The sequence below is a fragment of the Oncorhynchus keta genome, chromosome 9 (assembly GCF_023373465.1).
Source record: "Oncorhynchus keta strain PuntledgeMale-10-30-2019 chromosome 9, Oket_V2, whole genome shotgun sequence".
In the NCBI taxonomy this organism is placed as follows: domain Eukaryota; kingdom Metazoa; phylum Chordata; class Actinopteri; order Salmoniformes; family Salmonidae; genus Oncorhynchus; species Oncorhynchus keta.
The window spans coordinates 35806977-35834828 of record NC_068429.1 but is presented as its reverse complement, the minus strand read 5'-3'; the positions used below and the strand labels follow the sequence as shown (position 1 = coordinate 35834828).

The 27852-nt window shown below is 44.6% G+C and overlaps 1 pseudogene; it reads left to right on the top strand.

Annotated features, from left to right (window-relative positions):
• Positions 1–85: 85 nt before the first annotated feature.
• On the top strand, positions 86–27439 carry LOC118388105 (bone morphogenetic protein 1-like; annotated as a pseudogene).
• Positions 27440–27852: the final 413 nt, after the last annotated feature.

Here is a 27852-nt window from a genome sequence, read left to right as displayed (position 1 = left end):
CATGCTCTCTCAGCGCTCGGGCACGCCACCGAAGCTCCGCCCCTGTGCTTTCTTCTCCAAGAAGCTCACCCCGGTGAGCAGAACTATGATGTGGGAGACCGGGAGTTGTTGGCTGTGGTTAAGACTTTGAAGGCGTGGAGACATTGGCTTCAGGGGGCTAAACACCCTTTCCTCATCTGGACTGACCACCGCAACCTGGCGTACATCCGGGCAGCTAGGAGACTGAATCCTCATCAGGCAAGGTGGGCCATGTTCTTTACCCATTTTGTGTTTACCCTGTCCTACAGACCAGGTTCCCAGAATGTGAAGGCGGACGCACTGTCCAGGCTGTATGACACAGAGGAGCGGCCCATGGATCCCACTCCCATTCTCCCGGCCTCCTGCCTGGTGGTGCCGGTCGTGTGGGAGCTGGACGCGGACATTGAGCAGGCATTGCGTACAGAGCCCGCTCCACTCCAGTGTCCCGTCGGGCATCAGTACGTTCCGTCTGCTGTCCGTGACCGGTTGATCTATTGGGCCCACACATCACCCTCCTTTGGTCATCCGGGATTGGTCGGACGGTGCACTGTCTGCCTGGGAAGTACTGGTGGCACCTTGGCTCGGGACGCGAGGGTTTATGTTTCCTCCTGCTCGGTGTGCGCCCAGTGTAAGGCTCCTAGACACCTGCCCAGAGGTAACCTACATCCCTTACCCATTCCACAACGGCCTTGGTCACATCTGTCGGTGGATTTTCTAACGGATCTTCCTCCCTCACAGGGAAACACCACGATCCTGGTCATTGTGGATCATTTCTCTAAGTCCTGTCGTCTCCTCCCTCTGCCCGGTCTCCCTACGGCCCTACAAACTGCGGAGGCCCTGTTTACACACATCTTCTGGCACTCCGGGGTGCCTGAGGATATAGTGTCTGATCGATGTCCCCAGCCGGTTCTGGCACCGTGGCATCCGGGGCTCTCTCATGCCGTCCCCGGAGGGGGTGCGTCACCTGAGTGGGTTGAGTTACTGATGTGATCATCCTGTCTGGGTTGGCGCCCACCCTTGGGTTGTGCCGTGGCGGAGATCTTTGTGATCTATACTCAGCCTTGTCTCAGGATGGTAAGTTGGTTGTTGAAGATATCCCTCTAGTAGTGTGGGGGCTGTGCTTTGGCAAAGTGGGTGGGGTTATATCCTTCCTGTTTGGCCCTGTCCGGGGGTGTCCTCGGATGGGGCCACAGTGTCTCCTGACCCCTCCTGTCTCAGCCTCCAGTATTTATGCTGCAGTAGTTTATGTGTCGGGGGCTATGGTCAGTTTGTTATATCTGGAGTACTTCTCCTGTCCTATTCGGTGTCCTGTGTGAATTTAAGTGTGCTCTCTCTAATTCTCTCTTTCTCTCTTTCTTTCTCTCTCTCGGAGGACCTGAGGCCTAGGACCATGCCTCAGGACTACTTGACATGATGACTCCTTGCTGTCCCCAGTCCACCTGGCCATGCTGCTGCTCCAGTTTCAACTGTTCTGCCTTATTATTATTGGACCATGCTGGTCATTTATGAACATTTGAACATCTTGGCCATGTTCTGTTATAATCTCCACCAGGCACAGCCAGAAGAGGACTGGCCACCCCCATAGCCTGGTTCCTCTCTAGGTTTCTTTCTAGGTTTTGGCCTTTCTAGGGAGTTTTTCCAAGCCACCGTGCTTCTACACCTGCATTGCTTGCTGTTTGGGGTTTTAGGCTGGATTTCTATACAGCAATTTGAGATATCAGCTGATGTACGAAGGGCTATATAAATACATTTGATTTGATTTGATTTGGTTTCATGCATGTCAACATCAGAATCCTCCTCCCTAAGTTTGTTTTACTCACTGCTTTAGCACACTCTGCTAACCCTAATGTCCTTGCCATGTCTGAATCCTGGCTTAGGAAGGCCACCAAAAATTCTGAGATTTCCTACAACTACAACATTTTCCGTCAAGATAGAACTGCCAAATGGGGAGGAGTTGCAGGGTACTGCAGAGATAGCCTGCAAAGTAATGTCATACTTTCCAGGTCCATACCCAAACAGTTCGAACTACTAATTTTAAAAATGACTCTCTCCCGAAATAAGTCTCTCACTGTTGCCGCCTGCTACCGACCCCCTTCAGCTCCCAGCTGTGCCCTGGACACCATTTGTGAATTGATCGCCCCCCATCGAGCTTCAGAGTTTGTTCTGTTAGGTGACCTAAACTGGGATATGCTTAACACCCCGGCAGTCTTACAATCTAAGCTAGATGCCCTCAATCTCACACAAATCATCAAGGAACCCACCAGGTACAACCCTAAATCTGTCAACAAGGGCACCCTCATAGACGTCATCCTGACCAACTGGCCCTCCAAATACACCTCCGCTGTCTTCAACCAGGATCTCAGCGATCACTGCCTCATTGCCTGTATCCGCTACGGATCCGCAGTCAAACGACCACCCCTCATCACTGTCAAACGGTCCCTAAAACACTTCTGCGGGCAGGCCTTTCTAATCGACTCGGCCCGGGTATCCTGGAAGGATATTGACCTCATCCCGTCAGTTGAGGATGCCTGGTCATTCTTTAAAAGTACCTTCCTCACCATTTTAGATAAGCATGTTCCGTTAAAAAAAATGCAGAACTAAGAACAGATATAGCCCTTGGTTCACTACAGACCTGACTGCTCTCGACCAGCACAAAAACATCCTGTGGCGGACTGCAATAGCATCGAATAGTCCCCGCGATATGCAAACTGTTCAGGGAAGTCAGGAACCAATACACGCAGTCAGTCAGGAAAGCCAAGGCCAGCTTCTTCAGGCAGAAATTTGCATCCTGTAGCTCTAACTCCAAAAAGTTATTGGACACTGTGAAGTCCCTGGAGAACAAGAGCTCATCCTCCCAGCTGCCCACTGCACTGAGCCTAGGTAACACAGTCACCACCGATAAATCCATGATTATCGAAAACTTCAACAAGCATTTCTCAACGGCTGGCCATGCCTTCCTCCTGGCTACTCCAACCTCGACCAACAGCTCCGCCCCCCCCCGCAGCTACTCGTCCAAGCCACTCCATGTTCTCCTTTACCCAAATCCAGATAGCAGATGTTCTGAAAGAGCTGCAAAACCTGGACCCGTACAAATCAGCTGGGCGTGACAATCTGGACCCTCTATTTCTGAAACTATCTGCCGCCATTGTCGCAACCCCTATTACCAGCCTGTTCAACCTCTCTTTTATATTGTCTGAGATCCCCAAGGATTGGAAAGCTGCCGCAGTCATCCCCCTCTTCAAAGGAGGAGACACCCTGGACCCAAACTGTTACAGACCTATATCCATCCTGCCCTGCCTATCTAAGGTCTTCGAAAGCCAAGTCAACAAATAGGTCACTGACCATCTCGAATCCCACCATACCTTCTCCGCTGTGCAATCTGGTTTCCGAGCCGGTCACGGGTGCACCTCAGCCATGCTCAAGGTACTAAATGATATCATAACCGCCATCGATAAAAGACAGTACTGTGCAGCCGTCTTCATCGACCTGGCCAAGGCTTTCGACTCTGTCAATCACCATATTCTTATCGGCAGACTCAGTAGCCTCGGTTTTTCTTATGACTGCCTTGCCTGGTTCACCAACTACTTTGCAGACAGAGTTCAGTGTGTCAAATCGGAGGACAAATCTAGAGTCGGCTTTCTATTCCGCAAGAAAGCCTCCTTCACTCACGCCGTCAAACTTACCCTAGTAAAACTGACTATCCTACCGATCCTCGACTTCGGCGATGTCGTCTACAAAATAGCTTCCACTACTCTACTCAGCAAACTGGATGCAGTTTATCACAGTGCCATTCATTTTGTAACTAAAGCACCTTATACCACCCACCACTGCGACCTGTATGCTCTAGTCGGCTGGCCCTCGCTACATATTCGTCGCCAGACCCACTGGCTCCAGGTCATCCACAAGTCCATGCCAGGTAAAGCTCTGCCTTATCTCAGTTCACTGGTCACGGGTGCTCCATCAGTCTTCCAATCCTTCGTAGATTATATTTTCAGGGACCTGCACGGGCAGGGTGTAGTGGTGTATATCGATGACATTCTGATATACTCCGCTACATGCACCGAGCATGTGTCCTTGGTGCTTAATGTACTTGACGACAGTTGGAGCATGACCTGTACGTCAAGGCTGAGAAATGTCTGTTCTTTCAGCAGGCCGTCTCCTTCCTAGGGTATCGCATTTCCACATCAGGGGTGGAGATGGAGAGTGACCACCACGGTAAAGGAGGTGCAGCAAATTTTAGGGTTTGCCAATTACTACCGGAGATTTATCCAGGATTTTGGCCAGGTGGCTGCTCCCATTACCTCACTGTTGAAGGGGGGTCCTGTACGTCTGCAGTGGTCGGTTGAGGAGGACAGGGCTTTTGGGCACCTAAGAGCTCTGTTTACCTCGGCTCCCGTGCTGGCCCATCCGGATCCCTCTTTGGCATTCATAGTGGAGGTGAACGCTTCCGAGGTTGGGATCGGAACCATGCTCTCTCAGCGCTCGGGCACGCCACCGAAGCTCCGCCCCTGTGCTTTCTTCTCCAAGAAGCTCACCCCGGTGAGCAGAACTATGATGTGGGAGACCGGGAGTTGTTGGCTGTGGTTAAGACTTTGAAGGCGTGGAGACATTGGCTTCAGGGGGCTAAACACCCTTTCCTCATCTGGACTGACCACCGCAACCTGGCGTACATCCGGGCAGCTAGGAGACTGAATCCTCATCAGGCAAGGTGGGCCATGTTCTTTACCCATTTTGTGTTTACCCTGTCCTACAGACCAGGTTCCCAGAATGTGAAGGCGGACGCACTGTCCAGGCTGTATGACACAGAGGAGCGGCCCATGGATCCCACTCCCATTCTCCCGGCCTCCTGCCTGGTGGTGCCGGTCGTGTGGGAGCTGGACGCGGACATTGAGCAGGCATTGCGTACAGAGCCCGCTCCACTCCAGTGTCCCGTCGGGCATCAGTACGTTCCGTCTGCTGTCCGTGACCGGTTGATCTATTGGGCCCACACATCACCCTCCTTTGGTCATCCGGGGATTGGTCTGCCTGGGAAGTACTGGTGGCACCTTGGCTCGGGACGCGAGGGTTTATGTTTCCTCCTGCTCGGTGTGCGCCCAGTGTAAGGCTCCTAGACACCTGCCCAGAGGTAACCTACATCCCTTACCCATTCCACAACGGCCTTGGTCACATCTGTCGGTGGATTTTCTAACGGATCTTCCTCCCTCACAGGGAAACACCACGATCCTGGTCATTGTGGATCATTTCTCTAAGTCCTGTCGTCTCCTCCCTCTGCCCGGTCTCCCTACGGCCCTACAAACTGCGGAGGCCCTGTTTACACACATCTTCTGGCACTCCGGGGTGCCTGAGGATATAGTGTCTGATCGATGTCCCCAGCCGGTTCTGGCACCGTGGCATCAGAGTCAGACCGAGGCTCCTGCGGTGGACGATTGGTTCAGACGCGCAGAGGAGACCTGGGAAGCCGCCCATGGTCACCTCCAGCAGGCCGCGCCGTGCTCTCGACCTGAAACCTGCCCCTCCGCCTGCCCTGCCGGAATCTGGGTCTGCGGTTTGTGTGGCCATTCAAAGTCCTGAGGAGAGTGAACAAGGTATGTTACAGGTTACAGCTTCCCTCCGATTACCATATTAACCTCTCGTTCCATGTGTCTCTCCTCAGGCCGGTGGTGGCTGGTCCGCTCCAGGAGTCTGAGATATGGGAGGTTCCTCCTCCCCCTCTGGACATCGAGGGGGCCCCGGCGTACTAAGTCCTTTCCATCCTGGATTCGAGACATCGGGCGAGGGCCTTCAGTACCTCGTTGAGTGGGAGGGGTACGGTCCGGAGGAGAGGTGCTGGGTTCCGGTGGACGATGTATTGGTCCCTAAACTGCTGCGTGAGTTCCACCATCGCGTCGACGCACTGCTGGAGCCGTGCGTTCATGTATCCATTTGTTTTGTCTTGTTCCCTGCACACCTGGTTTTCATTCCCCAATCAATCTACATGTATTTATTCCTCTGTTCCCCATCATGTCTTTGTGTAAGATTGTTTGTGTTACGTGTGTATTGTTGACACGCCAGACTGGCTTGTTTTTTCCGTGTTATTTTTCACGAAGATGTTTATTGTTAAACATAATCATTGTGACTGTTTTTCACTTTTGCCTAAATAAAGTGTGCACCTGTTCACAAATCTCTGCTCTACTGCACCTGACTTTGCTAAATTCTGTGCACAAATGTGTGCATTTCGCCTTTGCCAAGATAATCCATTGATCTGACAGGTGTGGCATATCAAGAAGCTGATTAAACAGCATGATCATTACACAGGTGCACCTTGTGCTGTGGACAATAAAAGGCACTCTGAAATGTGCAGTTGTCACACAACACAATGCCATAGATGTCTCATGTTTTGAAGGAGTGTGCAATTGGCATGAGACTTGAATGTTCATTGCTCTACCATAAGCTGCCTCCAACGTCATTTTAGAGAATTTGTAAGTACGTCCAACCAGCCTCACAACTGCAGACCACGTGTAACCACGCCACCCCAGGATCTCCACATCTGGCTTCTTTACCTACGGGATTGTCAGAGACAGAGACCAGCCACCTGGACAGCTGATAAAACTGATTAGCATTTCCGTCTGTAATAAAGCCCTTTTGTGGGAAAAAACTCAAGTCTGATTGGCTGGGCCTGGCTCCCTAATAGGTGGGTGTCACATCCGTTGTATGGAGGAGACCAGGGCGCAGCGTGGTATGCATACATTCTTCTTTTAATAAAGAAAGAACACTGAACAAACTAACAAAACAAAAAAACGAACCGTGAAGCTAATATGCATAGTGCAAACAGGCAACTAAACATAGATCAAGAACCCACAAATACCCAAGGGAAAATGGCTACCTAAACATGGTCCCCAATCAGAGACAACGATAAACAGCTGCCTCTGATTGGGAACCATATCAGGCCACCATAGACGTACATACCTAGACCTACAAAAAACCTGAGATATACAAAAACCCTAGACAAGACAAAAACTAGCATACCCACCCTAGTCACACCCTGACCTAACCAAAATAATAAAGAAAACATAGATAACTAAGGTCAGGGTGTGACAGTGGGCCTGGCTTCCAACTGTGTGCCCTCCCAGGCCACCCATGGCTGCCTGCGCCCCTGCCCTGTCATGTGAAATCCATAGATTATGGCCTATTACATTTATTTCAATGGACTGATATCCTTATATGAACTGTAACTCAGTAAAACAAATTGTTGCATGTTGCGCTAATATTGTTATTCATTGTACATTTGATTTAGTCTAACCTTCAGTTGAGTATTATTCACTCAAGTACTTTGTTTTTCACCTGACATGTTCTAGTCAGGTTGCTTGTGCATGAAAGCATTACATCTTCTAATTAGTATACATATTATAATAGAAATGTCATTGTCAGGAACTGGTTATCTTCCTTCAAAACAAACACTTTGCACCTCGATCTGACTTCAAAGAACCCTGGGATGCCACAGGGATTGGGTCCTGATTGTGATTAGAATGATTTCACAGAAGACCTTTTCATTTCTGTCTCGTGCATGTTGTTACCCTGTTGGTAATAAGATTTTTTACCTCCACCAACACTTTGCAGGCCAAGGTCATGGTGGCAGGCCAGGGTAAATATAGGGCTGTCAGTTGGGTCTTTGTTTGGGACAATCTAGGCGTTCAGTGCTGGGCTCCACTGAGCCCGTTGGCACAGCATAAAGCCCTCGTTCAGACTGCTCCATTTTCACATGCCTGCAATTCAAGGGTGCATTACCATGGGAACTGGGTGACAACTGGCTGCTGGGGGGCCAGAAAGGAGGTCGATAAAGTAGAAAAGTGTCAAACCGGAACCATGTGTGAAAATGTCTTATTTTCCAGTATTGGAACTGTTGTTAATGATAGTGATGTCTAGGATGAATGGTTATTTTCCAGTATTGGAACTGTTGTTAATGATAGTGATGTCTAGGATGAATGGTTATTTTCCAGTATTGGAACTGTTGTTAATGATGGTGATGTCTAGGATGAATGGTTATTTTCCAGTATTGGAACTGTTGTTAATGATAGTGATGTCTAGGATGAATGGTTATTTTCCAGTATTGGAACTGTTGTTAATGATGGTGATGTCTAGGATGAATGGTTATTTTCCAGTATTGGAACTGTTGTTAATGATAGTGATGTCTAGGATGAATGGTTATTTTTGTCACGCCCTGGTCGAAGTATTTTGTGTTTTTCTTTATGTATTTGGTCAGACCAGGGTGTGACATGGGTTTTGTATGTGGTGTGTAGCTTAGTGGGATTGTAGCTTAGTGGGGTGTTCTAGGAGAGTCTATGGCTGTCTGAAGTGGTTCTCAATCAGAGGCAGGTGTTTATCGTTGTCTCTGATTGGGAGCCATATTTAGGCAGCCATATTCTTTGGTTGTATTCTGGGTGATTGTCTTGATGTCCTTAGGCTGTGTTAGTTTGCACCAGTTAAGGCTGTTTCGGTTTTCACTACGTCTATTGTTTTGTAGAGTTTGTGTTTTGTAAATAAACATGAATCACAATATATGCGCTGCAGTTTGGTCCGACTCTCCTTCACCATTAGAAAACCGTGACAATTTTCCAGTATTGGGACTGTTGTTAATGATGGTGATGTCTAGGATGAATGGTTATTTTCCAGTATTGGAACTGTTGTTAATGATAGTGATGTCTAGGATGAATGGTTATTTTCCAGTATTGGAACTGGTGTTAATGATGGTGATATCTAGGATGAATGGTTATTTTCTAGTGATGGAACTGTTGTTAATGATGGTGATGTCTAGGATGAATGGTTATTTTCCAGTATTGGAACTGGTGTTAATGATGGTGATGTCTAGGATGAATGGTTATTTTCCAGTATTGGAACTGTTGTTAATGATGGTGATGTCTAGGATGAATGGTTATTTTCCAGTATTGGAACTGTTGTTAATGATAGTGATGTCTAGGATGAATGGTTATTTTCCAGTATTGGAACTGTTGTTAATGATGGTGATGTCTAGGATGAATGGTTATTTTCCAGTATTGGAACTGGTGTTAATGATGGTGATGTCTAGGATGAATGGTTATTTTCCAGTGCTGGAACTGTTGTTAATGATGGTGATATCTAGGATGAATGGTTATTTTCCAGTGCTGGAACTGGTGTTAATGATGGTGATATCTAGGATGAATGGTTATTTTCTAGTGATGGAACTGTTGTTAATGATAGTGATGTCTAGGATGAATGGTTATTTTCTAGTGATGGAACTGTTGTTAATGATCTAGGATGAATGGTTATTTTCTAGTGATGGAACGGTTGTTAATGATGGTGATGTCTAGGATGAATTGTTGAGTTTTGACAGTACGGCTTAAAAATCAGCTGAATACAAATGAAACATTTTGTTTTGCAAAGAGAGAATAGGGAGAGGTCTCAAAGCTGGATCCGTAATGGCGAAACTACCACATCCATTTGCGATATTACAACAACAAAGAAGTTACTTCAAACAACACACTTTTTCCCCCTCATTTTTGCACGTGTGATAGAACAGCGGAGTACTCTAATTTGCTTTGTTTTTAACACGATGCTGGATGCTCCTCTACCTTTCATCAAATAAACAAAAACCAGAACAAATGCACTGGGGCGACGAGTGGTGCTGTTTCCCTTTATGCGGATTTCAACTTCAGAGGCATCTTCTTAGACACCATTCTGCCTGCTATGATGTCAATGGAGTCAGGCCACCCATTGGGCAGAGGACAAGGCTGAGCAAAGGGGACATCGCACAAGCTCGCAAACTCTACAAGTGTACAAGACATATCCAACTTCACAGACCCCCTGACTCATGTAGGCTTTTCACCCCTTGAAATGTCAGAGAGAACATGAGAATAAACCCTGCACAAGATCTGACTATTACCCATTCAAAGGAGATGGATTGATTCTTTAGTTTCCAAAAATTGGAATTCAGTTTATTGTTGTAATCTGGAGAACTCAAGCCCCAGGAACGGGCCACAGTTGTTACAATTCAACAACCAATCAATCAGCAACCATCAAGTGCTTGGTATTGTGCCTCCTTTTTAAGGCTAAGGGAAATCTTAGTTGAGACAGCTGAAACAAAAGCTTGTCTTTTGTATCCCAGCAAAGTTTCTCTATTGTAGCTTACTGTATCCATTTCTGTGGTGTGTTTAGAGTGTGTTTCTTTTTCACTGTGTGCTGTGTTGTGTTTTGTGGGCAGGGTGTGGGGACCGCCTACAGAACAGTAGTGGAAACTTCTCCTCTCCTGGTTATCCCAATGGATATGCAGCCTACGTCCACTGTATCTGGAGGATCTCTGTCACACCTGAAGAGAAAGTAGGTTGAAAACAGCCACGGGCTAGCCGTCAAACTCAGTTCATATCTGTGCAGTGAGTTTCTCAGTGAGTTCTGTCAGTTCACTTGACAACAAACAAATAAATCGTATCCTACAACCAAAGGAGATGATAGTTCTGGTTGAATTTTCTTGAAGTGCATTGGCTTCAGTCTTCCCTGTTTAAAATTGTTCAGAAATAGCCTCTTAATAGCCTCAGGAGTCTGTGGCTCTGGAGTTGAATCCTTGCCCTGCAGCCAATGGGTTGTAGGTTTAAATCACAATTTTTTGTGGATTTCTTGGGAGCAGCAGGTTTCCTAGCGGTTAAAACCTCTTAGGGCTGAAATCCCATTAACGGGATCGATATGACAACAGCCAGTGAAAGTGCAGGGCGCCAAATTCAAAACAACAGAAATCTCATAATTAAAAATCCTCAAGCATACAATTATCTTATACCATTTTAAAGGTAATCTTGTTGTTAATCCCATCACAGTGTCCCATTTCAAATAGGCTTTACAGCGAAAGCACCACAAACGATTATGTTAGGTCAGAGCCAAGCCACAGAAAACACAGCCATTTTTCTGTCTGTCTCTGTCTGTCTGTCTGTCTGTCTCTGTCTGTCTGTCTGTCTGTCTGTCTGTCTGTCTGTCTGTCTGTCTGTCTGTCTGTCTGTCTGTCTGTCTGTCTGTCTCAGATCCTTTTGAACCTTACCTCCATGGACCTCTACAGGACTCACTTGTATTGGTATGACCATGTGGAGGACGGAAATGAGTTCTGGAGGAAAAACCCCTCTGAAAGGTCTTTACATGGATGAAGATTTAGAGTGGAACCCATCCACAGGGAACTCTTCAGAGAGGCCTGCTGTCTACATCTGCCAATAAGTAATTTAGAAAACATCTGTGCCTAATTTAATGTTCATCTGAGATTTTGAATTCCTAGAGCTGAACAGTTTATGAAAATGTAGAGAATTTCAATAGAATGTACAATATGTTCAGAATAATACACTGATGCATAAAGATCAGACTTCGCCAGCTGTCTGTGTAACTGAGATTGACTAAGAGCTGCCCGCCTCAGTGTTGTTATTAGTCATTACCCTGGAGTTGTTGTTGTTGTGTTTTTATTTGTTTATCTTTCATATCAGGACGTTACTGTGGGGACAGTCTACCTGGCCTCATTGTTTCCACGGACTGTCGGCTATGGATAGATTCCAGGAGCAGCAGCAACTGGGTGGGCAAGGGTTTCTCAGCCATGTATGAAGGTAACATCAGCCATTTCACCATTGACCTTCCTCTCTCACCAGCCATCTGTGGGGGAGAGGTGAAGCGGAATAATGGCCAGATCCAGTCACCTAACCATCTGGATGACTACCGGCCCAGCAAAGAGTGTGTGTGGAAGATCACAGTAGCACAGGATTTCCATGTGGGCCTCTCCTTCCAGTCATTTGAGGTAAAGATTATGATGCAGAAAGGGAGGTGGAATGTCATTTTCACTCAATCATGTACTTGTATGCAGTGCTTGACTTGGACTGAAATAGATGCCGGAAATGATTTTGGGTGACTGTACTGTTTATATTTAGGTTTCCGGTTTATATTTAGGTACTTTTGAGCTAATATTTTAAACTCAGCAAAAAAATAAATGTTCTCTCACTGTCAACTGCGTTTATTTTCGGCAAACTTAACATGTGTTAATATTTGTAATATGAGATTTTTATGATGCTTTATTATAAATAACTACACAATTGGTGACTTGTTTTTTAATATATTGTATTGGATTAAATCATTAATATATGTTTCAGATTAAATCATTTATTGCCAATTCTTATAAACAAGGCTAACCCTCTTCTGCCCTATGCATAATCCCTAAATATGTGCCTAAATAACATACCCAATTTTTTTATTTTTATCCTGAACTATATGGACTGCGGCATCAATGTGGTACCGACAGAGAACAAGCATATGTGAAACTGCAACTGTAGTGTCAAGACATTATGTGGGCATTCCTGAGTAAGTTCAACAGGAGATAAACCATGGCAGAAAATCCTCTGAAACAGTATTTTTGCCCATCCCCGTTAAGGCAGTTGTCCCTGTGTTTGTTCCCTGTAAACAAAACTCATATTACACTGCCCCAAGAGCCCAGTGCCGAGGCTTCTTGTGAGCAAACCCATTTATAATGTCTTTCAAGTTTAATTTTCTAGCTAACTGGTTTTCAATTGAAGGATGGCAGGCTGTTCAACCTGTTTTGGCACATTGTAGATCTCCGATAGTTCTTTATAAGTTTCAGCTTACTGAAGGCACGTTCACCTCCAGCAACTGTTACAGGCATTGTACAGAAGATTCACAGTGCAATGCGCACCTCTCCATAAATGCTCTGCAGCTGCATCTTGTGGATGTCATTTAGGATCTCTACAGGAGAAAGACCATCTGAAAAAGTGCCACCATATGTCGCCTGTAGATGTCACACTTCATTTTCAAATCCATCTGTGAGATCTTTGGAGTACTTGTTTCTCAATTTGTGGCAAGATACACACATTTTGTTTTCAGTCATTTTCCTAAATGTAAGTGTTGGTGAAAACTCCTCGCATATAGTTGCAATCGTGTGGAACCGCATGTCCAAATGATTGTTCATACTATCCAGAGCCACATAAAACACTGTGTTGCGAAATCCAGTGTCTGACTTCTGTTCATCTGCTATGTCATCTTCAGTCTCATCAGGGAAATGTTTTCTTTTTTTCTGGCGGCTCCTCTGTTCACTGTGAAGCTGAGTAGTTACACCCATTTCATTTGCCACCTTGGAGGCTTCTGCCAGAAGAGCGTCCCATTGATTACACAGAGCCTGTATTTCTTCCTGTAGTGCCTTAATGTGAGCTGCTTCAGTGTCCAGAGAAATATTTCCTGAACAGAAGAATTAGGCTTCATTCTCAATGCACTGCAAAAACTTTACCCAGATTTGGCTTCGTTTGTCAGGCTGCAGGTAGCAAGAGGCATGTCTAGGGCCTTGATGATAGACGGTAAATTAGTTACCACTGGTTGGACCACAGCAGTATGCTCACTCCATCGCGTGTCTGAAAGGCGTTTAAGACAGGAGCCAGTCTTTTCCTTGAGAATGGCCCAACGTTCTGGGCTAGCACTTGACAGATGGTAAAGACGATTCACACAGCCAAAAAAGACTGATACTTCTGGGCACGACTGAGCTGCATGTAATCCCGCAAGATTCAGAGTTGAGAGAGTGGGAGGCACAAGGTGAGTATGTGGACAGTGGATTATTTTGCAGTGTGTTTGCTTGAATTCCCTTCACTTTCCCTGACATATTTGCACCATTATCATAGCCTTTACCACAGCAATCTGCTATGTCAATACCATGCCCTTCCAATATTTCACTGCCTGTCTTTCTAGCAAAATCTTTAAATTCAAGAAAACGTTAAATTATTTCCCAGTCACCTGTTCCCTGAACTTTATCTTTCTGTACATATCTCACCAATAATACATTTTGCTCAGTACGAGAAATGTCGGGAGTTGCATCACATATAACCAAGTAATAGATTGTATCTTCCCTTTCATAAAGTATTGTTTACAAAACCCTTTGATCACATATTCCTGAGAACTCGTTTTGTCTCTCAGGGCTGAGGTAATGAGTCAGTCGTGCTCCTTTCTTTTTGTCCCTGACTTTCTGTAAGTGCTCACTTAATAGCAGGTCATAATTTGACAACAGTTTGAGTAAGCCTAGGCAATGTCCATTACGCACATCAAGATGGAGTGATTTCCCCTGGAATGGCAGATTCCTAGATGCTAAGTACAGTGTCACATCCACAATCCTTTCTAGAAGTGCTCAGTTTTTTTTCTGCCTGGATTTGTTTCTGCAGCTGACTGTCTATACCTGTAGCTGTTGTTACAGTATGCGGCAGATCTTTCCATTACCAGTAACAGCTCTTGTGAAACACACCCTCCTCATGCTCTGGTAGTTTGTCATACATGCCTCTGCCATTACACTGATGATATCTTATAGTCATCTTTACTATTCAGAACTGGGTGATGTTTACTTTGCTCATGAGAAAAAAGAACACACGGAATGCAATATAATGCCTTTACACTCTTACTATAAATAAGCCAGTCTCTCTGCACCTTTTCTCTTCTGTTTGCTGACTTACTGTACTGTTAATAGTTGGGGAATGGCTTGCCTTCTGAGTCTGGGGGCATGATTTTATACAGTTTTGTCTCCTCGCCACACCTGTTGGCTAGTCTGCGATCACTTTCATGGTCTTGTACTTTCTCTGGCCACAGTGCTGGATCATCTAAAACCTCATCTTCCTCACTTCGAATCTGTCCATACTCTTCCTTTCCGTTATTACTTGCTTGTTCAATCTCTTCTGTCACTGCTACGCCTATGTAGATATTCCATAAAAAAGAAGCCGTTTCCAGCTACAATAGTCATTTACAACATTAACAATGTCTACACTGCATTTCTGGTCAATTTGATGTTATTTTAATGGACAAAATGTTTTGCTTTTCTTTCAAAAACAAGGACATTTCTTGGTGACCTCAAACATTTGAATGGTAGTGTATTTACTAGGCCAGGACTGTGCAAATGCTGACCCGGGGGCCGTATGCGACCCGCGACCTGATTCAATATGGCCCGCGGAATCATGCTCAGATCACATAAAGATTTTGTGATAGTAAAGTTTTGAAAAACATATTTGTTATTCAAATTAAAAGCCCAATGAATACTCACCTATGTGTAATGATTTAACTCCTACCGCTTGTGGGACATTTATTTTCAAGGCATGTATAAATAACTGCACGAGGACAGGCAGTGACTGACAGGTTGATATACACGTCACAGTTACAAATAGTAGCTAGCTAGAAATTGTCAACATTAGTTTTTCAAAGACTTCAAAGAAAAGGAAAGTAGACAGTGAATGTAGGGTGTTCCAGCAATAGTGGACATCAAAATATTTATTTATTGAGGTATCAGGGAAAGCTGTGTGCTTAGTGTGCAAAGAGAGCATCGCTGTCTTGAAAGACTACAACTTGTCCCAACACTTCCAGGCGAAGCATGCAGAGAAATATAGAAATATGTCTTCTGAGCAGAGTGCAAGTACATCGAAATAGTTGCTTTCTCAGTTGAAAAAGCAGCAATGACTTTTCACAATACAATAACGACAAAATTGTGAGAGCTAGCTATGTACTGCCCCACAAAATTGCTAAACATAGCAAGCCATTCACTGAGGGCGAATTCATGAAAGAATGTTTAATTGACTCTACAGCAATACTTTGCACCAACAAGAAAGAGCTGTTTGAAAATGTTTCCATGTCAAGACAAACAGTGACATGGTGTGTTGAGTACATTGCAGAGAATATAGAACAACAGTTGAAAGACAAGGTAAAAGATTTCACCTATTTCTCCTTGGCCCTGGATGAGAGCAATGATGCACATGACACGGTGCAGTTGTTGATATTCTTACGAGGCGTAACCCCAGACTTTGACATTACAGAGGAGCTTGCTTCAGTGCAGTCAATGAAGAGTGCCCAAACTTGACAGGAAAAACCATTGGCCTCTTGAAAAGGATACAAGATCAAGTAGCTGAGCTGAATCCAGATCAGAGTAGTTTTTTTTCCTGCATTACATTATTCATCAGGAGGTGCTCTGTAAATGTGTTCTGAAAATGAGTCATGTTGTGGATACAGTCACAAAAGTGGTAAACTTCATAAGAGCAAAATCTTTAAACCACAGGCAGTTAAACCACAGGTCATGCAGATCTCCCCTACCACACAAACGTGAGATGGCTGTGTTTGGGAAAGGTGCTTAAAAGGGTGTGGGACCTGAAGTCAGAGATTGCTGAGTTTTTGCAAATGAAAGGAAAATATGTGGATTTCCCTCAACTGCAAGACAAAGAATGGTTGGCTGACTTTGCCTTCACCATGTACATCATGGCCCTCATGAATGAACTGAATTCCAAACTACAAGGGAAGGGCCTTTTTGCACATCAGATGTACAGCCTTGTCAAAACTTTCAAGGGTAAATTACTCCTCCTGACCCGTCAAGTAGAAGCCAATAAATATCACCCACCTTCCCATACTAGTCTGTTCACTATCAGATGACCAGCAAGTACACATCGCTGCTGTGTGCTTTGAACGGTGAGTTTTCTCATTGTTTTGAGGATTTCAAAGTGTTGGAAAATGACATGCTGTTGGTTTCCTCTCCTTTCACCTTCAATGTGGATAACTCTCCCACTGACCTGCAACTCGTGCATATTGATGTACAGTCTGATGCAGTGATTGGAGAACTATTCAAAACAATGTCACTGACGAGGTTCTATGCATCTCTCAATGAACAAAACATTTTAAAGATTAGGAGTCATGCTCAGAAGATCTTTGTACATTTTTGGGTCAACCAATGTATGTGAACAGACATTTTCAGTGATGAAATATAACAAGTCAAGGCACAGATCATCTCTTTCTGACTCTCACCTCTCAGCAATCCGACGCATAGCGACGTCAGAAACTATACCTGACTTCGCTGCTCTAGTCAATGCCCATCAGAGACTTCACTCCTCACACTGATTGAATAGTTTAAATGTAATGTTGAGCTCTCTCTCTTTCTTGTGTTTTTGTGCATACCCGTTAACAAGAGTTCTGTCCGTGGTGCTGAATGCGCAGTGTACTTTTCCCTGCTGCTACTCACTGCTACTCACGGTTTATTACCTATGCATATTAACTTTACAAATTACGTCGACTAAACTGTACCCAAGCACATTGACTCCGCATTGTACCGGTACCCCCTGTATATAGTCTCGTTATTATGTCATTATCTTGTGTTGCTTTTTTATTATTATAATTTTAAAAATTTTTTTAACTTTAGTTTATATTAGTAAATATTTTCTTATCTCTGTTTATTGAACTGCATTATTGGTTAAGGGCTTTTAAGTAAGCATTTCACATGGTGTATTCGACGCATGTGACAAATACAATTAGATTTGACTTGTGATGGAGACTTCTATGTCAGTTTGAAATAATCATATTTATAACCGACATAGCAGAGTAGATGTGAATTTGTAGGACAGTTGAGCATCCTGTATCAACATTCTCCAATGTGACTTGCCTGTCTCTACCACAGATTGAGAGGCATGACCGCTGTGCCTATGACTACCTGGAGGTGAGAAACGGGAAGTCAGTGAGCATTCCATTGCCTGGCTGCTTTTGTGACTAAGACAAACCAGATGACATCAAGACCAGCTCCAACCAGCTCTGGATGAAGTTTGTGTCTGATGGGTCAGTGAACAAGGCTGGATTTGCTGCAAACTACTTCAAATATCAGAGATCAAGAATAGTGTCCATCTGTGACTAGTGTTAGTGATGATGATGAGATGCCACAGGATTGGGTCATTTTGCACCAAAATCCTTTACAACATTTACTACCAGTGAAGGATTTGTCATAATATATTAGTTCACATGAACATCTGTGGAACCATCTTCTAACATGGCTGACTTATGGAATGAAAGAGTTACGTTACGTCTTCCTCCGCATATCAGTTCATTTGATATACTTAGTATTTGTGGGCTTTAGATGGAAGGCAGGATGTCCACCTGTGTGTACACAATAAAAGTTTCAATCATTTTACTTTGGCCATTTGCATTATGATTTTGTGGTTAGTGTACGCTCCTTCAATGGGAGGGAAGTCTGAGGGTTTCTTAGAAATGTTAACTCCGTTTTCTCTTTTTCCTTCATGTGATTTCACAACGGCCTTTCTGGATGAAAGAGATGGAGTATATTATGAACTCTTTATTTCTGTCGACTGGAAATACTATGTGAAGGAAGTGAAAGTATTAATACAATGTGCAGCAGAAGTGATGGCTTCCTCTGGTTCCTTTCTTCTTAATGGTATATCCTGACAGCTTCTGTGGGTGGTAGAGATGGACGAGTGTTCCAAGTCTGAAATTGGGCTCTGTGAGCAGCGCTGTGTGAATACCCTGGGCAGCTACCGATGCGCCTCTGGCCCTGGCTTTGAGCTTGCCTCAGACAGGCACAGCTGTGAGGGTGAGTGCAAGGGGTGCTTACTTATCCATCTCCTAAAAACACCGCCAACGTAGTATGAATCACACAACGTCATCATCACTGGACAGTCTCATGGTGTTAAACAACTCAAGCCACAGTCTAACATCACCAAATAACCATCTGAGCAATTGTCCCAATGAAATAATGAGCTTCTCAGGAGATAAATATCCCAATAGTGACATCATTGTAGTTTAAAAAAACACTAATCAGTCCATGTCTTCTAACTAAATGTTGATGTTCTTTATCACTTGGACATCAATTAGACAAACTTATTCAGGAACTCAGTGTCTGCCACCTCAACGATCCTCCTTTATCAGAGGAAACAGTGTGTTTTTAGAACAGTTATAGCACTTCATCACAGTTGTATTATCAACGATGCACTAAATGGATTTTGAAAAAAGCTAGGATACATGCAAAGAGCCTTTTCACATATTCCAGAGCAACAAGACCTGATTCAAAGTCAATTATGAAAATTATTCCATCAAGCTTTGATTGGCATCTGAGGATACATTCATTTTTAATTTTTTAAACTTTATTTTGCATCAAGAGGACATGATTGCACTTTGCGTAGTATACATTTTCCATTGCTAGCGCTAAAGTTATTTTTCTTTCCTAATGCCACTCAAAATATGGTATTCACAATTACTCTACTTAACGATAATGGATGCTTATTTCATTTTGTAGAGCTGTAGTCTACACCCTAGTGCATATTGAATAACTGAACAACATACAGTTCCAGTCAAAAGTTTGGAGACACCTACTCATTCAGGGGGTTTTCTTTATTGTTGCTATTTTCTACATTGTAGAATAATAGTGAAGACATCAAAACTATGAAATAACACATTTGTAATCATGTAACCAAAAAAGTGTTAAACAAATCAAAATACATTTTATATTTGAGATTCTTCAAAATAGCCACCCTTTGCCTTGATGACAGCTTTGCACACTCTTGGCATTCTCTCAACCGGCTTCATGATGTAGTCACCTGGAATGCATTTCCATTAACAGGTGTGCCTTGTTATAAGTTAATTTGTGGAATTTCTTTCCTTCTTAAATGTGTTTGAGCCAATCAGTTGTGTTGTGTCAAGGTAGGGGGAGGTATACAGAAGATAACCCTATTTGGTAAAAGACCACGTCCATATTATGACAAGAACAGCTCAAATAAATAAAGAGAAATGACAGTCCGTCATTACTTTTAAGACATGAAGGTCAGTCACTACTAAAGGACACCAATAATAAGAAGACTTGCCTGGGCCAAGAAACACGAGCAATGGACATTAAAATCAAATCAAATCCAATTTATTTATATAGCCCTTCGTACATCAGCTGATATCTCAAAGTGCTGTACAGAAACCCAGCCTAAAACCCCAAACAGCAAGCAATGCAGGTGTAGAAGCACGGTGACTAGGAAAAACTCCCTAGAAAGGCCAAAACCTAGGAAGAAAGCTAGAGAGGAACCAGGCTATGTGGGGTGGCCAGTCCTCTTCTGGCTGTGCCGGGTGGAGATTATAACAGAACATGGCCAAGATGTTCAAATGTTCATAAATGACCAGCATGGTCGAATAATAAGGCAGAACAGTTGAAACTGGAGCAGCAGCACAGTCAGGTGGACTGGGGACAGCAAGTAGTCATCATGCCAGGTAGTCCTTGGGCACGGTCCTAGGGCTCAGGTCCTCCGAGAGAGAGAAAGAAAGAGAGAATTAGAGAGAGCATATGTGGGGTGGCCAGTCCTCTTCTGGCTGTGCCGGGTGGAAATTATAACAGAACATGGCCAAGATGTTCAAATGTTCATAAATGACCAGCATGGTCGAATAATAGTAAGGCAGAACAGTTGAAACTGGAGCAGCAGCATGGTGGACTGGGGACAGCAAGGAGTCATCATGTCAGGTAGTCCTGGGGCATGGTCCTAGGGCTCAGGTCCTCCGAGAGAGAGAGAAAGAAAGAAGGAGAGAATTAGAGAACGAACACTTAGATTCACACAGGACACCGAATAGGACAGGAGAAGTACTCCAGATATAACAAACTGACCCTAGCCCCCCGACACAAACTACTGCAGCATAAATACTGGAGGCTGAGACAGGAGGGGTCAGGAGACACTGTGGCCCCATCCGAGGACACCCCCGGACAGGGCCAAACAGGAAGGATATAACCCCACCCACTTTGCCAAAGCACAGCCCCCACACCACTAGAGGGATATCTTCAACCACCAACTTACCATCCTGAGACAAGACTGAGTATAGCCCACAAAGATCTCCGCCACGGCACAACCCAAGGGGGGAGGGGCGCCAACCCAGACAGGATGACCACAACAGTGAATCAACCCACTCAGGTGACGCACCCCCTCCAGGGACGGCATGAGAGAGCCCCAGTAAGCCAGTGACTCAGCCCCTGTGATAGAGTTAGAGGCAGAGAATCCCAGGAAAGAGGGGAAGCAGGCAGAGACAGCAAGGGCGGTTCGTTGCTCCAGAGCCTTTCCGTTCACCTTCCCACTCCTGGGCCAGACTACACTCAATCATATGACCCACTGAAGAGATGAGTCTTCAGTAAAGACTTAAAGGTTGAGACCGAGTTTGCGTCTCTGACATGGGTAGGCAGACCGTTCCATAAAAATTGAGCTCTATAGGAGAAAGCTCTGCCTCCAGCTGTTTGCTTAGAAATTCTAGGGACAATTAGGAGGCCTGCGTCTTGTGACCGTAGCGTATGTGTAGGTGTGTACGGCAGGACCAAATCAGAGCGATAGGTAGGAGCAAGCCCATGTAATGCTTTGTAGGTTAGCAGTAAAACCTTGAAATCAGCCCTTGCTTTGACAGGTAGCCAGTGTAGGGAGGCTAGCACTGGAGTAATATGATAACATTTTTTGGTTCTAGTCAGGATTCTAGCATCCGTATTTAGCACTAACTGAAGTTTATTTAGTGCTTTATCCAGGTAGCCGGAAAGTAGCGCATTGCAGTAGTCTAACCTAGAAGTGACAAAAGCATGGATTAATTTTTCTGCATCATTTTTGGACAGAAAGTTTCTGATGTTTGCAATGTTACGTAGATGGAAAAAAGCTGTCTTTGAAATGGTCTTGATATGTTCTTCAAAAGAGAGATCAGGGTCCAGAGTAACGCCAAGGTCCTTCACAGTTTTATTTGAGACGACTGTACAAGCATTAAGATTAATTGTCAGATTCAACAGAAGATCTCTTTGTTTCTTGGGACCTAGAACAAGCATCTGACTCCGACTCGCTGCTTAATGGGGAAAACCGGTTGAAAGTTTCTGTCGGCTGAATGAGCGACACCGGTTGAGCATTCCTACAGCATTTCCTTCCAGAAACCGTGAGAAAGTTGTCCGGCTGCGGGGACTGTGCCAGGGGATTTATACTACTATCTGTACTTACTGGTGGCACAGACGCTGTTTCATCCTTTCCTACACTGAAATTACCCTTGCCTAACGATTGCGTCTGAAGCTGGGCTTGTAGCACAGCTATCCTCGCCGTAAGGCGATCGTTCTCCTGTATATTATGAGTACAGCGACTGCAATTACAAGGCATCATGCTAATGTTACTACTTAGCTTCGGCTGTTGGAGGTCCTGACGAACCATGTACAGATAAAGCATCCGGAGTGAAAAACCATAAAGTTGTCAGGTAGCAAAATTGGTTGGCAACAAAACGCACAGCAACACGTAAACAAGTCTGCAAGTTGTGACCGGGAATGACGAGTTTTTTTCGATCACAGAAGTCAACGAATGAGGGTGCCTGGGGACATGCAGGGCCCGGGTTTACCTCCACATCACCCGCGGAACAGAGGAGGAGTAGTATGAAGGTGCGGCTAAAGGCTATCAAAACTGGTCGCCTAGTGCGTTTGGGGACAAAGAATAAAAGGAGCAGATTTCTGGGCATGGTGGAATATATTCAGGGCACAATGCGCAGACAGGGGTGCGGGTACAGCGGAGGTAAGCCCAGGCACTGGGTGATGATAAGAGAGGTTGTATCTCTGGACATGCTGGTTGTAATGGGTGAGGTCACTGCATGTGTGGGAGGTGGGACAAAGGGTATCAGAGGTATGAAGAGTGGAACTAGGGGCTCCATTGTAAACTAAAACAATGATAACTAACCTGAACAACAGTATACAAGGCATATTGACATTTGAGAGAGACATACAGCGAGGCATACAGTAATCGCAGGTGTTGATTGGGAGAGCTAGCTAAAACAGCAGGTGAGACAACAACAGCTAATCAGCTAGCACAACAACAGCAGGTAAAATGGCGTTGACTAGGCAGAGAGGGTCGGATTAACTACACACAGAGCCTGAGTGCGGCTGGGGCTGACAGATAAAAACATGAACAAACAGAATGGAGTACTGTGATTAATGGACAGTCCAGCAGGCATCAGCTATGTAGCCAAATGATCACAGTGTCCAGCAGGCATCAGCTATGTAGCCAAGTTTACAGCAAGGATCCGGTGGAGTATTGGGCTCTAGCCATGTATGAGTGTGGTTCGGGTGAACAGCTAAGTAGGCCGGGAAGTGGGCCTCAGGGATAGCTTCGGTACTGCGTGCAAGCTAGCTTTGAAGATCAGAAGTAGTGGTCCAGGGATTACTGCAGGGATCCGGCATTGTTGTGGAGAGACAGTTATCCAGGCTAAAAAAAACTGGCTGGCTGTGCAGAAGGTAAAGCCGCTAGCAGTGGCAGACAATGACTAAATATCTTGTAGCTAGTTAGATGGTTAGCTTCTGGAGGTTCTTGAATGTGTTCTAAAAATTAAAAATAATAGCGATTCCGTATCACATTGGGTGAGGCAGGTTACCAGAAGGTATAATCTAATCAAAAATCGAAAAGAGATTGAAAATAAATATGGGTCCGGTGAGTGGTTGGGCTAGCTGGGGACACAGCGATTCAGACAGTTAGCAAGCCTGTGCTAACAAGCTAACAGTTAGTAGGCCGGGGATACGTGTAGGTATGTACGGCAGGACCAAATCAGAGAGATGGGTAGGAGCAAGCCCATGTAATGCTTTGTAGGTTAGCAGTAAAACCTTGAAATCAGCCCTTGCTTTGACAGGAAGCCAGTGTAGAGAGGCTAGCACTGGAGTAATATGATCAAATGTTTTGGTTCTAGTCAGGATTCTAGCAGCCGTATTTAGCACTAACTGAAGTTTATTTACATTAGACTGGTGGAAATCTGTCCTTTGGTTTGACGTGTCCAAATTTGAGATTTTTGGTTCCAACCACCTTGTCTTTGTGAGACGCAGAGTAGGTAAACGGATGATCTCCACATGTCTGGTTCCCACCGTGAAGTATGGAGGAGGAGGAGGAGGAGGAGGAGGTGTGATGATGTGGGCGTGCTTTGCTGGTGACACTGTCTGTCTAACCAGAATGGCTACCACAGCATTCTTCAGAGAAATGCCATCCTATCTGGTTTGCGCTTATTGGGACTATCATATGTTTTTCAACTGGACAATGACCCAACACAGCTCTCGGTTGTGTAAGGGCTATTTTACCAACAAGGAGTGTGATGGAGTGCTGCATCAGATGACCTGGCATCCACAATCACCCGGCCTCAACCCAATTGAGATGGTTTGGGATGAGTTGGACCGCAGAGTAAAGGAAAAGCAGCCAACAAGTGCTCAGCATATGTGAGAACTCATTCAAGACTGTTGGAAAAGCATTCCAGGTGAAGCTGGTTGAGAGAATGTCTAGAGTGTGCAAAGTTGTTATCAAGGCAAAGGGTGGCTGGCTACTTTGAAGAATCTAAAATCTAAAATTTGTGTTACTTACTCCATGTGTTATTTCATAGTTTTGATGTCTTCACTATTATTCTACAACGTAGAAGACAAAAAAAAAAACTTGAATTAATAAGTACCACTTTTGACTGGTACTGTAGGTGGGACCTGACGTTCTCATTAACTTCACTTACTGTAGCAGTTTGCAACCTCGTGAGCTCTCTCAGAGTAGTAAAGAATATCAACATTTAGTTAGAAGACAATGATTGATGACAGCTTTTTAAATACAATGGTCTCAATATTGGGATACTTATTTCCTGAGAAGCTCATTATTCAATTAAAAACCTTGAGACTGTCCTGTGAGTGGGATGGTGAAGTTGCGATTCATACCACATTGATGGTGTTTTAGGAGAACTAGGGTCAGAGGCACATTGGTAGCTGTCCAGGGTATTCACACAGCGCTGCTCACAACGCCCAATATCAGGCTTGATATTGAGAGGCCGTATCACCCAGAAAGGCTGTATCACCCAGAAAGGCCATATCATCCAGAAAGGCCGTATCCATCCATCCAGGAATTACATAAAGCCCTTGACATCCTACTTTACATGGCTCATCAAATCAAAGAGCTGGGGATATGATCTGTCCTCTTGGATTACTGAGCTGTTCGGCGATGTTTCTTTTCCAGCCGGCTGTGATCATGTGGTAAGCAGTGTGTCCAGGCCTCTCCGCCAGCCCCAACTGGCCTGAAAAGTACCCCAGCAAGAAGGCCTGTACCTGGGACCTCTCTACCACCCCAGGCCACATCATCAAACTTCTATGTTTACTGCTAGTATCATGACAAGATTGGCATTGTTTTAATAGCACCGGTTATGTCATGCTTGTAATTTACATTGTAACAGTACATAGACATGATCAGAATAAGGTTAATGTAGATTCTTACCACCTACCTCGCTGAATCTTCATACAATTCTCAGGTTTTCAAAGAGATCGACATGGAATGGGCGTGACGGTTGGGCCCCCAGTCTAGGATGCTTCCGTGGCACCAAGAAACCCTCGCCAGTCATCTCCAGCGGCAACAAGATGTTCCTGAGCTTCTTCTCTGACAACTTCGTCCAGAAGAGAGGCTTTGAGACAGTGCAGGTGGGTGACACGTACACTGGCATTTGGATTTTGTGACACCAGAAAGGAAAGGACTGAAATGGATCCTTCTTATTTGTGCACGGGGAGATGTGCGAACTTCTATCGTGTTTTTTTTTATTTCAGAGAAATTTGAATAATCAACTAATATTGATTGTATAATCAATTATTCAACCTTTTTCATTTAGGTCTGGTCAATCCACTGCCATAGCCTATTTAAAATATTGATAATAATAATAAATAATCCATCAATCTCAGCCGACCAGTTAAGAGGTATTCATTGATCTTAGCAAGGCCTTTGATCCAGGTGGGCTCATTTTGTCTCTCAAATCAATCAAAAAGGCGTTATCCCAAAGACAACTCCAATTACAGGTGGTTGAAAAGGATGGGCCACAAGGATTTGATCCTGGGACCATTATTAACCTCCTTCATCATTAATGATCGGCTTTGTGTCCACTGATGCAAATTTCTTCTTGTATGCTGATGGCAATATTTCTGTTTTTTGTTTTGTTTGTATTATATTATCACTAAAGTACAGTACATTATGTTAGTAATGCATGAACAACATATGTGGTTTTGTCAGGACCCCTGAATAATGAGAGGATTCATCTCAAGGAATTAATCCTGCATAAATTGAGCGTTACAATGTCCATGTTGCCATCTCGTTCTGTGATTAGTGGTCTCTTTCAACTCACGCGTATAAAGTTACACTATACCACAGGGAATGTAGTGGAATTTTTTTGGGGAAAATAACTGGCTCTCAGAGAATTATGTGTTGCTAAATTGCACATTCCATATCTGAATGAGTTCCTTCTCTAAGCCTCGGTCTCTCATTTTGTGGCTGTGCGTTCTCAGAGTGTGGAGGAAGCATTAAAGCTGAGGTCAAGACCAAAGATCTTTACTCCCACGCCCAGTTTGGGGATAACAACTACCCAAGGGTGTCTGACTGTCAATGGGTGGTCTCTGCTGAGAAGGGCTACAGAGTAGAGCTCATATTCCAAACCTTTGAGATTGAGGAAAAGGCAGGCTGCGGCTACGACTACGTGGAGCTATTTGACGGTGCTGATATCAAGGCCCCAAGGCTTGGCTGTTACTGTGGATCTGGGGTAAGGACGACCAAAGGTTTCAGTACACCTACTAGACTGTAACAGCTACTGTACATATTTTTACTGTATGTAGCGTTTCACAAAATGCCAGGGGTGTTTGATACATTTAAAATGTAGAAGTGTAATATTATTTCTCTCTCTCTGACTCTCTCTCCTCTCCCTCTCTCTCTCTCCTCTCTCTCTCTCTGACTCTCCCCGACTCTCTCTGACTCTCTTTCTCCTCTCTCTCTCTGTCTCTCTTTCTCCTCTATCTCTGACTCTTTCTTCTCTCTCTCTCTGACTCTCTCTCCTCTCTCTGACTCTCTCTTTCTCGCTCACTTTCTTTCATCCCCCTGAGGAGATCCTACTCTGCTGGGGATGCCATCGTTATATAGTTCTGATGTCACCAGCAATAAGAAGGGATTCCAGGTACGGTACACCAGTGCAAGGTTCAAAGACCCTTTGCACATGAACCCCTCTTCCCCAGACTTACGAGGAGAATGTTCACCCCACTGTTTTGATACACCCAGTTCCCTACGAGCAGAAGGGGCTTGGATAGCTGTCCCCCCACACTCCACCCGCCAGCCACCGCCCAAAGCCTTACCCTCCAATCACAACTGTAAGGAGTGAAGCCATGCAGCAATAGACAGTGTTTTCAAGTTTGTATCATTTAGATTAGGGAGGGTGGATGACAGGGTGGATATGTGGGGGAGACTTTAATTTAATTCCCCCCAAAGATTTTCATTTTCTCAACTAAAAAGATCCCATAGGCCTGTAAGGAACAGTGGGGTGGTGGTATTACTGTACAGGATACACAATGGTCAGGGAACATATCTGACTCAGTTGGTAGAGCATGGCAATGTTAAACACCAGGGTTGTGGGTTTGACTCCCACAGGGGACCAGTATCGGTTAAAAAAAATTGATCCACTCAATACTGTAAGTCGCTCTGGATAAGACTGTCTGCTAAATGACTCAAATGCAACATGTTATAGGGACTAATCCCCAGTTCCCCGGCCACCCCCTAACTTGAAGCTCAGCTGAGCGTGATCTTCTTGGGTAGCTAACCCTGCCTTGGTGTGGCTTTGATAAAAGGTTGATTCCTAAATATGACAATTGACTCTTGACTTTAATTCTTGGCACTGAAACTACTGTATATCATTTCGGGTGCACGTGAATGATAAGGAAAGACAGAGAGAACCCCCCCGACAAGAAAAACAAACATTTGTTAATAAACATAGTAGTGTAAGCTGGTGGTCTGTTCTTTTCCATTTGTTTCGATGATTTGGCCCAAATATATACTTCACAGAAGGACCAACATATTCATGCTGTCCTCAATAACTGTTCCTAATGTTTGTTTCACTGTTCAGTTTTTAACCCAGTGTTCTTCTCTTTCTCTCTCTCTCTCTCCCCCTCTCTCTCTCTCTCTCCCCCTCTCCCCCTCTCTCTCTCTCTCTCCCTTGCTCTCTATCTTTATTAATCCAATTACTGATTTATGTTTTTGTGTCAGCCTGCATGTTGGAATGACAATACTTTCCTTA